Raw genomic sequence first — 13356 nt, 5'->3', positions numbered from 1 at the left:
TGTAAATTTTTTTAGTAGTAAAAATAGTATCAATTTTTTTAACAGTAAAAAATATAATGTATTAATTTAATATAGTATTTAAATAAAATTAATATTATCTATCAAATGAGCTTAAACCGTTCACTATCAGCTGTGTGAGTTTTATATCAAATTATTATTTATTTTAAGATATTTAATATAATCTTTTATCACGACTCTGGACTAGGGGCACATCAGACCGAAGTGCATATGATCTTTTACAGCAATAAAATATAAAACAATTTTATCATAAATTTTTTTATTAGATAATAAAATTTTAGATTTTTTAGTATTTTGCTTTGCATAATTTTTTTATTTTTTTTATATCGTATCTTTTTTATTTAAAATTATTTATATAAATGACATGTACAAAAATTATATTAAAATTAAATTCAAAATAGTATAATTAATTATAGATTTAGCAATTGAATTCCCAAAAATTAACCATATTTATATTTAAAAATCTAGATTTGTATTTCTTAATATATATAAAAATTCTTTAGTTTCTTTCGTGAAATGTCTAATTTTAATTCCAAGACTTTTTAAAAATTTAAATATTATAGGCGAAAAAGGGCCATTAGTGGTTGGACGGTTTGAATGGAAACAAAATTGCTGTGATCCATATACCTTTTTATTTTTTTGGTTTCAGATTGGGTTAACAGATTATGTTAGTTTTTGAGGGGAATGAAGAGATACAAGTATAGTCCCATATTAAAGACCTGATGGCCCAGGAGATGGTTGCCAAACTATCAGATTTTAAACTACATGTGATAAGTTAGAGGGCTCGAGATGGTTGGGTATATGAGCGGCTATTAAAAATATTATGATAATGTGATTTATAGAAGTGTGACACGTTCACCTTGTATACACAGTTTAGGCCGTTTCTGCCTTACGAATCTGCTGGGGTATTAAATTTGATACAAGTCTGGGGCAGGACGATGCCATTTTTAGACGTACCGACTCTCAATTGTTTATCTAATAAGAGGTTGACAGGGTTATGACTAGGGAGTGCTTATAACCATTCGTGATAGGCAAATCTCTTCGGATTGGAAAAATATATTTTATTATTATTATATAACTTTTTTTATTTGACCCTTTGAAGGGTTTTATATATTCTGTTACTTGGTCCAATGTACCCATGATTTTTAAAAAATCGTAATAAATTTAAAAAAATTTATTTGCTAAATATTTTAAATTATTTTTATATTTTATATGGTAAAATTAATTTTTGGATTTTATTCTTCAAAAATATTTAAATATTGTATTATGATTATTTGGTAATGGTGATTGGCAATCTCAAGTTGAAGATCTGCAATTCCAGTATTATCAAAAATTTTATTCCTACATTAAATGATAAATCAAAATTTACTAATTTATCATAAATTCTATATATAACTGAGGCCAAAAATTTCCAATTTTATTTCAAATTTTCTGCACTATATCATTGATTTTTGATCAAAATATATATACATCCATAGGCCTAACCTTTCACTCCTACTGTTCAAGGAATTTTGAAAAGAAATTAACTCTCGATAATATGCCGTAAATTGTAACTCTGGCTTATGGCTTCAAATATGATTGCTCAAATTATTAAATCTTTAAACTAGTTTATAATGATTATAGTCTTAACCCGAGATCAGTTAAATTGTCCCCATATTTCAATATAATGTGTGAAATTGTCAACATTGTTATTTTTTTACCTTAAACCTTACTAAGAGCGTCAGGACTTTTGTAAAATTTTTATTAAAAATATAGTTTAAAATTTCCCAAGGTAATCAAAAATATTAAAAGAATTTACTATATAAAGGAGAAATTATTCATTATGATACTTATATGATTGTAAATTAATATCTTAAAAATTACGTTAAATCATAAACGTAGATGTGGGAGGGGATTCCCTCTTCAATATGACACTTTTTTGTGAATATCATTTTAATCTAATAAAAAAATATATCTTCCTTAGCCCCCTATATATATTAAAAACTAATTTGAAAGAAAGAATGTAAAAGTTAATAAATTTTAAATTATAACTATTGACTATATTTCATTTTTTGGGGAAAAAACATTTATATATATAAAAAAAGTGATAAACCAAATATTATTTAAGAAATGGATTTTATTATATTTTATACAATAATAAAAAATATATTTCCTATTTGTTCTAGACTTAGCTTATTTTTTGATACCATCTCTTGGTAACCAATTTTATGCATTTTAAATAATGATAATAAGTTGTTTTTTTTTAAATTAATTAACCTCCTATCTTATAAAAATATTTGCTAGCTATATATAGACTAAGGAAACTCGGCCGAGGAAAAAAATTTAGTAATTCCCCCCACCCTCTTAGAAAAATCCTGGCTACGCCCATGCATTATATTCTATTGGAAACCTTCAAAAGAAGACTGGGCAGAGAATCCAAATATATAAAAAATATATTTTAAAATATTCGTATATTTTTCAGAGGAGGTAGGAGGGGGGGGGGTTCTATTATAAGAGAATATAAATATATTTCAAATCATTTAATCAATTTTTAAAAAAATTTCTAGGAATTTCACCCAAAATAAATATAAATATAGCATGTTAATATAATAATTATCATGTTTCGAAATGTTTAACAATTATTTAGGATATTGATATATAAATGATTATGAAATCCGATAGGTATGTGTTCTTATTTTTTCATAATATAATTTTCTTAAGTATTTGTCTAGCCTTCTTGTTCTTAAACTAAGGTTTTTAAGAATAAATCTTACACTATTGATATCTTTCAAATTTTAATTATATTAGGTCAATATAACTTTCATAGTAGAAAGATAATAATCCTTGTTTATTAAATTTCTATTTAAAATTTAAATATAATCTTAGTAATAATTATTTTAATAAATATAATGATTACAGTAAAATTAAAAGTTTTTTATAGTTTATTTTACGTAAACATAAATTTTATATATAATATAATTTTTTAAAATATGACAAACCGGCCTTCAAACAAAACACAATTTTTTTATGCAATTTTGACAAATATATTTATATAAATTATAAGATATTTTTTATATTATAGTATATCTTTCTATATCAAACTATAAAAAATTACAATTCTTTACTTATTTGTATATATATATATAAATAAAATAGTAAAATATCAGCATTAAATATAAATTAATAATTTTATAAACTGTTTTGTTAAAGAAAGAAAAAATCTTTTAAAAAAACAAGGAAAATAAATGATATCTAGTAAAGAAGAAAAGGATATTGCATATTAGAAAATAATAGTTTAGTTTTATCCCCAATGACGCATTAAATACAATGTGAATTATTTAAAACTAATTTCTTATTTCTATCATATTTTTTATATGCCAAATAATTTTATTTTCATTATATTATAAATTCGTAAAAAGAAAAAATATCATGCATTATGAATGTTCCTTGTCTAATTTGAGCTAAAATATCCTATTTCTTGTTGAAATAAATTAAGTAAAAAAAGAAGAAGATCCCCGGGAGTGGCCTCGACTATTTTTTTAATTCATTACTTGCCTTTATTTTCCGCTTGTTTCCTATTTAAATTTCTAAAACCTCTCAAACTACAGCAATCTTATGAAACAAATAATTTTAAAAATTGCTTAAGTGAGATAAAAGAGAACAAAAAATCTAAATTAATAAAAAGGATAATCTATGGATTAATCCTGAATGATCAATATTACCAGATCTTGATTTTTAGTTCTTTGCACTAGATAATTATAGTCTCCATTAACTAAAACACAGCCAAGGAAGTGGAAGGGGGCACAGAGACGTTTCCTCCATGAAAATTCCCAAGCTTTAGTAAAATATTATTTTATATAACCCCCATCTCCCTCAACAAAATGAATACAAATATGTCAATATAATATAATAACATTAACAATATTTTTTTATAAGAATAAGTAAATAATTTTATAAAATAATGACTATAATTTGAACTTTTCGGGAAAAAATATTTAACTAAAAAAGTGTAAAACCAAAATATTTAAAGAGTGGGGAAGACCGGGTCACGTTGAGTAAAAGGGAATGGCCCACTCTAATTATAATTTAATAGATATGTTATTGGTTATAAAAATTTGAAAAAATATTTAGTATTTTAATTTTTACGAGGAAAATGTTCTTTAACATACTAAAGTAACAAAAATAATTTCACCGTTATCATTTAGGTTTATAAATAAAGCTTTTAAAATATTAATAACTGAATTTTAGGTAATTCAAAACCCTATTTTTTAATCTGACAATTTTTCAGAAACATAAACAATGAGTTAATATGATTCTGAATGATATTTTTAAAGTTAGTGGGCTGGATCATGGTTGGAGGATGGTTAGTCCTATTCTTATTATTTCATATTTATTTTTTATTTTGATAAACAAATGCAAAATATTAATTTTTAATAAAATATATTAAATAATATTAATTTTTTTTTTACAAAAATTCCTATAAATTTCTAAATTTAATTTATACCTTATTTATATTGCGTATTATGATATAATCAATAAATTAATATTTTTTAAAGTATCTAATATTATGCAATATCAAAAAAAAATTAATAATTTATTTGGACTCTCATTTCTTTGGTGGACCAACTATCACTATTGTTGGATCAATGTTTACAGAATAACGCAAGGTTGGGCCAAGAAATTTTATTTTCAAATTAAATTTTCTAAAAAAAAGTATATCTTTTCTAATATATATTAACTATTTTAAATAGCCTATACTTTGAGGATTGAGAAGATGTTTTATTTACTCTGATTAGTATGATATTATTAAATTTATTTATGTAGAACAAAAAATGTCCTAACCTACCCCTATCTCTTCTAAAAAATACTTGGAGCAATTTTTAGAGTTATAAATTGTTAAAGTATAAAATTGTGAAATGCAATACACCTATGATAAAAGTAACACTAGAATTATAAAATCTAATAATCATGATAAAAATAATACTAGTCAATGCAATGCCTATGAAAAGTAATATATTACATTTTACACTTCAAATTAATTTCTTATTTTGGAACTTATAATTAAAAGTTATATAATTAACACAATTTTTTAAAAAATTTTTATTTTAATATAATCATATAAATTAGTGACTTTCCTACATTATATGTATTCAAATATATTACTTTTATCGCAGAATTGCTTTTGCCATGTTAAACGGGTTGCAATTTGCGATAGGTGGGCTTAGGCCCACTAATAAAATTTATGAGTGAATAGACAAAGTAAAAGTTTCTAGGATTTAATATTTTCATAAATTATTTTATCAAGTTTTAATTACCTATGGGGGGGGGGGGCATATTTTATAAATTTTTATTTTCTAAGTATTCTTAATTTTTTAAATTTAATATAAAAGTAAGAGTTATTAAACTTTAAATTATATATGGTATATTGAGAGTTGAGTTCATATTCATTATAAACGATGCCAAAACTTTGAAGAGCTAAAGGTAGTTTCTATGTCTTTATGTAGAAGGAATAATTACTTACACAATGTTTTTTTGTCAATTTGCCCCCTTTCTGATTCCTTTTAAATTTTAAATATAAATTACCACTCTCAATTTTCGAATTAATACCTTACCTTACCTTACACCACCATTAATACCTCTTACCCTAATTTTATTTCAAGACAAACTTAACTTTATAACTTGTAAAAATTCAAAATCGATATATCAGACCAATAATTATATTAAACATAATAGAGGTTGGCATCAATATAATTATTTTTTAATGAGATATTTAACTAAAGTTAGTTTAAAAAACCATAGTATAAGTTTAAAAATATAATCTCTGGTCAGATTTTTTTATTGAAAGTTAAAATATTATTAGAAAAATTATTAACAATAGAATAAGATTGCTATATCATCTAGTAAGAATGGTAATGTATTCAAAAAAAAAATTAAATTTTTATAGATGGAATAAACAGAAAATGGGCTTTTTCAACATGATTGAAGAAAAGGTTAAAATAATATTCGATCATCGTATTCAAAAATAAATATTTTAATTTCTGAGAAAGTTATTAACCCCTTTGCATAAACGTGGCTTCTAAAATATTTTTTTGATTTCTAAGCTACATTTATTTCTTTATAAATTGCGAGGAAACGAGGAAAGGGAGAAACGAATAATTGTGAGGTGGGGGGGGGGGGATTTTCTAATACATTTTGAGTTATAATGATCATCTCATTAATGTGACCATCTTTACAGTAATGTTCTTATAGTGGCAATTTTTATATAATATCTAAATCTGAAGAACATTTATTAATAAAAAAGGGGTAAATTTTATAAAAGGTAATTGTTCGGGGAATTTTTTAAAAGTGTTTATTTCATTATTATAATAATTTAGCCATAATATAACCAATAAATATTTTACTTTGTTTTTTGGCCTAGCGACTTATAGAAATATTTATTGATATACTGACACCAGCCGAACCAACTTAAAATGGATTTTTATACCCAGTTTGTAGCACGCTGACATGGAGGTTTCATAATTTTTGTCTCATATTTTTCGCTACCCATATTTCTTATTTAGCAGAATACTCAGTTTTTATTAATTCTTATGGTATCTGGGTTGAAAAATATTGGGAGGCAAAGTAAATGTACCAGATAGTAGTGTAAGTTTTAGAATTTCGGTTTAAACATATTAGGATTTGGAAAGAAGCCCTTTTTCATATATAACTTATAAACTTGCTTCTATCTCATTAAAATAAGACCTAAATAATAGCATAGTTTTCAGAATTTTTTTTCAGGAGATTTCGGCAACTCAATGAATCAAATTTAAATTTAAGTTTTAATTATTTATATATTTGGATATAATTTAAAATTAATCAGGTCAGAAGGAAAAAAAGTGCCCTTCATTCTATCTAAATAATTAAATCTGAGACTCCAAAGGGGTACTCATTTGAGCTTAATGATAGATGCCCTTCAAAATTATTTCTTTATTTAAATAAACAAGTAGGGGAGACTGGGGGGAAATGATTAGTATTTTGCATTTTTACCACAAAAAAACAAAGAAGAACAATTTATGGTTCACTATATACCCAATCCCTATGTCATTTTTGCCATTTTCTCCATGTCCAAGGTAAAATAATTAAGTATCAGGGTAAAGTGTTTAAAATATAATGGAACATATCTTTATTGATTTATTGATCAAAATATTGCAAAACTATTTATCAGTTTTAAGTATAAACTAATTAATGCAATAAGAGTGTCAAAGAATTCAAAAATGGCTTATTTTGAGTGTATTAATTATTCTTCTTTGCGACTATTTTTAAAATTATGTCCCAAGTTTGCTCAAAAATATCTATTTATGTAGATGTTAATATTTCAAAATTATATTTTTAAAGTTTTAATTAGAGGGAATATTTTAACTGTTCATAACAACTTTACCTCATGGTGATATATTATATGAAACGTTATCATGATTTCTAGTTAAGATATAAATTTCTGATCAATTTTATTTTATAGCTATTATTTTAAGGATTCCTTTTCCATAAAATATATTTAACCATATTTTTTAATATTTATGCAAAAAAATATCAAAAAATAACATTTTAAGTATCTTTAAGACATTGTAGTTTTTTTTACTAAATGCCAACTAATAACATTCATAAATTATGATAACTTATTTAATCGCTCAGAAATAATATGGAAAATTAACAATAAAAATTTTATTAAAATTGCAATAACAATATAACCAATGATTTATTCTATTTTAGTCAATTTAGATTCATTTTAATTAGATATTTAGATATCATTTTTAATTTGTTGACTAATAATTAGAATCACTTGAGCCATAAATTATAAAACAATATTGACCTAATAATCTAAGTTATTTTATTATCTCTTTAAAGATATATTTAAATTTTAACCACATTTTTTAAATATATTATTTAGATGACTTTTTTTTTCATTATAGCTCTCTAACCCTTAATCTAATGATCAACTCTTTATTAGTTTTATTCCATTTTCTTCTAATCAAGCATAATTTTTTATATTTATCTTGTTATACTTTTTTATTAGATTTTTAACTTAGGTCCTCTACTCATTTTCTATCCTTTATATTTATCCCGTTCACCAATATACCGACATCGCCTCTCTTCTTTACATATCGTCAAACCACCTTAATCAATTCACCACCAGTTTTCTTCTAAATCGAACTAATCATCTTTTGATCTCACCCAATAGTGCCAATAATGATTTGGTCTTCAATATTATCATTAAATTATGTTCTCTTTTGTCTTCCTATCTACCTTAACCCATAACTCTCTCTAAACTTCACCCAATCATCTAGCCAATCATTCATCTATCCATTATTACTACTGCATAGTACAGTATAGTTGACAAAATCATTACCTAGTGAAGTGATATTCAAATCTTTACACTTTGCATATCTGAAATAAACAGACATAGTGTCCAGAGTCTTGATAGGCATTCTTTATTAGAAAATCAATGATCATTTTATATTTTTAAGAAGTTTGATATAGATCTAAGTTATATTATTATATCAGTTGCCCCACCATATTAGTTTCCTTACTATTAAAAGTTTTACAAATCGATAAAACATATATGCAAGACTTTACATCCTCTAAGCCACTGATGATCTCCCCCCCCCCCACCACCCACTAAATCCCCTTATCCCTTGTTATATGAGTTAGCATATAATTAATTAAGAACACCAAATAGAGTAGATTAATTGTAGTTAAAAAATTTAATTAAAAATGCGATGTCCTATCGAATCTTCAAAATTTTTGAACAAAATCTTTTAAAATTTTTGATAAAATTTGACTTTATAATTCCAAATATATTTTGAAACTTATAAGTAAATCTTTTGTAATTTTCATGCAATAAAAATTTTTTAAGATGAAATCATTTTTTTCCAAATTCTGGTTTTTTCATAATATAAAAATTATCGTATTATTTAGGCACTCCTACCTTAAAATTGAAGAGGGGGATGTGGGCGGGGGGGGTTATGCAAGATCGCCATTGAAATAGGGAAGAGAGAGGTAGAGGAGGGATAAATATTCTAATTTGGATTTTTTATTTTTGCTAATTTTGATTTGGAGGAAGGATAATAGTGTCATTCACATAGAAGATACAGGAGTGCCTGGTATTACTTATGTAAAATATATTTTTTAGCCATTAATTTCTTAAAAACCTATTTTTGAATTTATATTAAAATTAATAATATAGACCATAATATATAATTTATATCTAGCAAAACATTTCTACTGACTGGTAATTTACAATAGAAATCTGCAAAAGTAGGCCCGGCCCTTACCCGGCCCGGCTTCGGCTAATATTTTTTAAGATAATTCGGGCCCGGTCGGGTCGGGCCTTAGAAATATTTTAAAATATATCTAAATTTATCAATTTTATGTTGAATTTTTTATGTAAAAATTATGTGATTTTATTTATAGAAGTAGACGCCAAATAACATATATCGTTTAATTAATTTCTATATTTAAATAAATTCGGGCCGGGCCGGCAAAATTTTTTTAAAAAAAATTCGGGTTCGGGCTGGGCCGGGCAAAACTTTATAAAAAAGATTTCGGGCCGGGTAGGGCTTGAAAAATTAGGCCCGATACAGATCACTAATTTACAATAAATTGAAATTGTATAAACTAGCCAGCTGAAAAACATATAATAGATTTTTAACCCTCATATACTTCATATTTTAGATATTTCTATAAAATCATTTAAAGAATAAAACCAAAATGACATAATTATAAAACCTAGCGGGTTCCAATAAAATCAAATTTTAAAATTGAATTATTTTTACATATAGCTAAAAGAAAATAATTTTTATAACAATCATTGAAACTACTAAATAACGTCATTTATTTGATATTTTGATCAATACAACATGGCTAAAGAGTCATACTTAAAAAAGAGGTGGTTGTTATGCAGTATATAGTAATACCAAATCTATGCTTATGTGCCAAAATTATAAATTTCCCAGAATAAAGTGAAGCAATGGTGCCATCTTGATTTGTTAGTAAATGCCAAATTATGATTTTCATAATTTATTAAAATTTGAAAAAAAAAATAAATTGCAGTCATCATTAATTAAGAAGCTAACAGTCGAGCGAGGATATATGAAAACGAGATTACTTAAACCTAATTTCCTATTATACAAATCTTAAAGATCAAGCCATCTATGGAAAAAAAAAGCTATATTGTAAGAAATAATTTTATCTGGAAGGCTAAATTTAAAAATAGGAAGTATATTATTTCACCATAACACAAAACAGATTTATAAAATATTAATGGTTATTCTTAAAATTATGAAAAAAATATTGGCTAATTATTTAGTAATTTATATGCTAATTATAACGTTAATTTGTATGTTTTTTAAATATTTAGTAATTATTTTTGTTGTTTTCATATTATTATTTCTAATAATTGTTATCTGATGTTAAAATTATTTTGGAAACAATTCTTATATTACAAAATAAGGCTATTCGAACAAATCCCCACATAATATTACCCTGGGCAAAAACTGAAAAATGGAAAAGGCCAAAAATCACAAATTTTTGTTTATAATTATTTAAGTGGCAAGTGCGGTTCAGAGGTTTGGTATTAAACTCTTGAACGAGTTTAGGGAAGGTTGCGGTTAAAGGGTCACTAGATTTGGGGTAGGGTTGCTATATATTATAAAAGGGTTTAGATTAAATTGTTATACCATTTTCTAATTTCGAAGATTATTTAAGGGATTTTTGTCTTTTTTCTTTTATTTCTGGGGTATTTATAGGGAAATTGTAATTTTGTCCGGGGATTAGGATTTCTGAGAATTCAAGATATTATATCAAGTAATTTAAACAAAATATTTTTATACAATTTATTATATATTTTTCTGTTTTTCAATTGCTTCACTGTTAAAATGTAGAATAAACAGTTTTAACACATCTTCCAAAATTAAATCAATCATTTATCAAACTATTTATATTTTATAGCTAAAATTATTGATATGATATAGATAAAAATATTTTTCAACTCTGCAATCTATGACTTTTTAAATGTTGCTGTTTTGCGGCTTAATTATATAATAAAAATCAGAATGAATGAATGGGCAACATAATAATATGAATATATTATAGAATATTCACAAAGCGAATGATTTTTCGATTACCATAAGTTGGTTTTTGAATATAAATTCTTTGAAAAATAATATTTTTTAAATATAAATATAGATATTACTAATGAACTATTACATAGTATTTATAATATGTATTTGTTTACTTCCTTTAACAAAAATATCTTAATATTTAATTATGAAACATAGATAAATGTTTTTTTTTAAATTATCAATTGAATGTCTTGGAGTGAAACATTTTTGTGATAGATATTACTTATATTATATCTTTATGTCTATAAAAATTTGGGAGTAAAGTACATAATATATTTGCCCCTAGGGTTAATTATACTCATGATGAAAAATATAAATTGATAATAATTAAATTTTAAATTAATGATCAAATATTATTTTTAACTCATAATCTCGAATAAATTTTATGGCCCGACCAGTGCCTGAGAAAAAATCTTCAATGTTCGAACCCAAGGCTTAGATCGGATCAGGCGGGTGGAGCTTCGGTTGATACAATTCATATCATTTTTTATACTGCAATTTTTATTTTTCGCGATTTTACCTTTTAGCAATAAAACACATTATTAATTAACATCTTGATTTTTAAGATGGGATTTTTGTTTGCATATAAATTAAATATATATTTGATATAATTATTATAAAAGTTAAGCAATACCAAAAAAATTATTTTTTATATTTACGTAAAGCAGTTAGATTTTGAAGCAAAAACTCGTAGGCAAAGGCTGCGAAAAATTTTTAAAATATTGGGCACCTTCTCATAAATCCTGGTTATGCCACAGTACTCCCGCCGTGATAGAAGCCGATGATCATATATCAAAGCATAAAAAATTAGCATCTGCCAAAGTTTGTTAAAATTTTCTCCTTAGTTTTGTAATTTTCACATAATGGCCCCTAATTATTCCATATCGTAAATTCTCTAAAACGGATCACAATCTAGATTTCAATGAAGATTGTTGATTCCTCTACTAGAATGGAAACTTAGATTGAAGGCTGATAATATTATTTATAGTTCTCATTCGCATTTTCTTGGCAATGCAGTTGATAATATTCAACGAGGAAAATCTGAAGTGTGGATAAGGCCAATATCCGAACCATTATATTTTAGTAATTTTATTTGGGATTACTCTTATAATTAAAAAAATTTGATATTTACCAGATTCTCGTTGATTTGGTTTGTTAGTTTGTTAAATAAAATAATTAGCAATTTTTTTCATCTGGATGATTTTGAAAAAATAAATAGCATATACATCCACTAAAAAGGTGCAACATTTAATACTTATTCTCTTGTAAATTCTTTAAAAAAAATATCGTTGGCTCCACTAAAACATACGTAATTTATATATCACATATTTAAGCCTATAATGTTAATTTTTTATTTCATCATAAAAATGTTAATATAAGGTTATTTATCCAAAATATTTTAAAGGATACTCTACTTTTCGGGAAAGGCACAGTCTTCAAAAAAACATTGTTACTAATGCTAGTCTATAATATTTGATAGTAGAAATTATACTACTCCCAAAAGTTTTAATCATCTAAAACTGAGTTACTTAAAAAATTTTATTTTTTATTGTGGAGTAAATTAAATTAACACCGCTAATCAATTTTAAATGCCTATAACGGTTTAATAAAATTATCCTACCTATAACTTTTACCCGGTTCAAAACTAAGTTTTTAATTTTTTTACTTTTTCCTTTGTGGAGTAAATGAGATTGGCATTATCGATTCTTTATATTTTATATCCTGTCAAAAACTAGATTTTTAATATATTTTGCATTCTAAAAATGCTTTAACGCTATCTTGTGTTAAATATTTTATTTCAAAATAAAATATAAAAATCTTTTATATAATATTTGGTTATAAGGTTAATCAAATTCATAGAAATTATAGGCAAAGATGATAAAAATTTTTATAAAATTTTATTTATCTCTAAATTTATTTTTAAAATAAATAATTAAAAACAAAACAATCTTTCAATTATCCAGTCTATTTATATAATTGACTTCAAAATTTTGAGTTAGACATCTTTTTAAATTCTACAACATTTTCATTTTGTTATTTTTAATCTAAATCTTTTATACGATTTATTCAATTTACCTTTACAAGTCCAGATTTATTATCTTTTCATTTTAATTTTTATAAAATTCGCTTATCAAGATTATTTTTTTTCCACGGTGTGGGCGAAATATAGCTCAGTTATTAGCTTATAGGTGTGACAAGGCTT

This window comes from Gordionus sp. m RMFG-2023, chromosome 2, assembly GCF_954871325.1.
Source record: "Gordionus sp. m RMFG-2023 chromosome 2, tfGorSpeb1-WG-v2, whole genome shotgun sequence".
Taxonomy (NCBI): domain Eukaryota; kingdom Metazoa; phylum Nematomorpha; class Gordioida; order Chordodea; family Parachordodidae; genus Gordionus; species Gordionus sp. m RMFG-2023.
Note: the sequence above shows the minus strand (reverse complement) of the source record.